This window comes from Lampris incognitus, unplaced genomic scaffold, assembly GCF_029633865.1.
Source record: "Lampris incognitus isolate fLamInc1 unplaced genomic scaffold, fLamInc1.hap2 scaffold_153, whole genome shotgun sequence".
NCBI classification, from domain to species: domain Eukaryota; kingdom Metazoa; phylum Chordata; class Actinopteri; order Lampriformes; family Lampridae; genus Lampris; species Lampris incognitus.
Genome location: NW_026611118.1, coordinates 60,001 through 62,500, shown reverse-complemented (window position 1 = coordinate 62,500; position 2,500 = coordinate 60,001).

Sequence of the window (2,500 nt, the reverse complement as noted above, 5' to 3'; positions counted from 1 at the left end):
ATTAAATAAAGGACATCGATCCGCCAGACCGGAGGAACCGACCGCCCGAACGCCGGCAAAGCCGGCCGGCGGACACCCTCCGAAGGCGTGTTAAGTTGGCCCATCGATCAGGACACAAACACGCAACAAATCCAGTCCGGGGTGTGGTGTAAGCAGCCCTACCAGAGAAATCACCTAACCCTAACCCTAAACGTACGGCAGACGCGTCCCCTGGCTCTCACATTGACAACTGAGAGGCTTCTGAAAACCTGGCCACGCCCATCAGTAAAAACCACTACAGCAAGTGACGACATATGTACCTTCAAAGTGCTGTACTACAGGGTGCTGTTCAAAAGGTATCTATCCCGTTTACTCTCTATGCTTCATATATCATCATATTATTGAAAAGTGCAAGCCTTTAGGAACAACAGCAACTCAAGTCGCCAACGCTCTGTTCACTCAATAACTGCAGAGATCCAAACTTCTCCTGGCATTAACATCGGCACAAAAACTGTGCGCCGGGAGCTTCGTGGAATATGGGTTTCTATGGATTCAGAATGAGATGTCAGAAAAGCTCCTGTGGGTGTAATGGTCAGTTATGTCAATACTTTTGGACATATATTGTGCGTGTGCGTGTGTCTGTGATACCTAACATAAACACACCTGTATTACTAGAATTGATCGTTCACGCCACAAAAGTGAGGGGCAAACATAGAAAAGCGTGCAACCCAGCCACTGAGGATGCACAAGCCAGTGCATTCTTAGTGCAGGTCCCAAGCCCGGACAAATGGGGAGGGTTACGTCAGGAAGGGCATCCGGCGTCAAATCTTTGCCAAATCAAATATGCGGATCATAAATAAGATTTCCATACCGGATCGGTCGAGGCTCGGGTTACCGACGACCGCCATCGGTACTGTTAACCAGCGGAGTGCCGGTGGAAACTAGGCTACTGTTGGGCGAAGGAAAAGGAGAGGGGGAAGGCATGTCCAGAGGCAGCTAGAGAGGAGGAAGGGTAGGCGTGTGGAGGTGAGAGTCAGTCGGAACTTTGAATGTTGGCACTATGGCTAGTAAAGGGAGAGAGCTGGCTGACGTGATGGAAAGAAGAAAGGTGACAAGAGACAAGGTGGAAGGGGAGTAAGGCCAGGAGTATCGCAGGTGGGTTCAAACTCTTCTACCATGGTGCGAATGGGAGGAGAAATGGGGTAGGGGTCATTCTGAAGGAAGAGTATGTCAAGAGCGTGCTGGAGGTGAACACAGTGTCAGACAGAGTGAGGATTATGAAGCTGGAAATCGAAGGTGTATTGCTGACGGTTATCAGCGCATATGCCCCGCAAGTCGGGTGTAAGATGGACGAAAAAGAAGAATTCTGGAGTTGAGTTGGACGACGTGGTGGAAAGGGTACCCAAGGAGGAGGGAGTGGTGAGTGGAGCGGACTTCGATGGACACGTTGCTGAAGGGAACAGAGGTGGTGAGGAGTTGATGGTAAGGTATGGAATCGAGGAGAGAAATGTGGAAGGACAGATGGTGTTCGATTTTGCGAAAAGGATGGAAATGGCTGAGGTGAATACATATTTCAAGAAGAGGGAGGAGCACAGGGTGACGACGTATACGAGTGGAGGAAAGTGCACACAGGTGGACTATATCTTGTGTAGAAGGCGCGATGTAAAACGGATTGCATACTGCAAGGTGGTGACAGGGGAGAACGTAGCTAGGCAGCATCGGATGGTGGTCTGTAAGATGACTTTGGAGACCAACATGAGGAAGCGAGTGAAGACACAGCCGAAGATCAAATGGTGGAAGTTGAAGAAGGAAGACTGTTGTGTGGAGTTCAGGCAGGAGTTAACACAGGCACTGAGTGGTAGTGAAGAGTTGCCAGATGGCTGGGCAAGCGCTGCAGAAATAGCGAGGAAGACAGCTAGGAAGGTACTTGGTGTGTCATCGGGACAGAGGAAGGAAGACAAGGAGACTTGGCGGTGGTGGTGGTGGTGGTGGTGGAAGGAGGAAGTAGAGCAAAGTATACAGAGGAAAAGGTTGGCAAAGAAGAAGTGGGATAGTCAGAGAGATGAAGAAAGTACACAGGAGTACAAGGAGATGCAGCGTAAAGCAAAGAGAGAGGTGGCAAAGGTAAAGGAAAAGTCGTACGGTGAGCTGTATGACAGGTTAGACACTAAGGAAGGAGAAAAAGACTTGTACAGATTGGCTAGACAGAGAGACCGAGCTGCCGAGGATGTGCGACAAGTTAGGGCGATCAAAGATACAGATGGAAATGTGCTGCCAAGCGAGGAGAGTGTGCTACGAAGTGGAAGGACTACTTTGACGGGCTGATAAATGAAGAAAATGAGAGAGACAGAGAGAGAGAGAGAGAGAGAGAGAGAGAGAGAGAGAGAGAGAGAGAGAGAGAGAAAAGGTTGGTTGATTGAGAAGTATAGAGAAGGCCAGAAAGAGTTGCATTGTGTCTTTGTAGATTTACACAAAGCATACGACAGGGTGCCGAGAGAGGAGGTGTGATATTGTAGGAGGA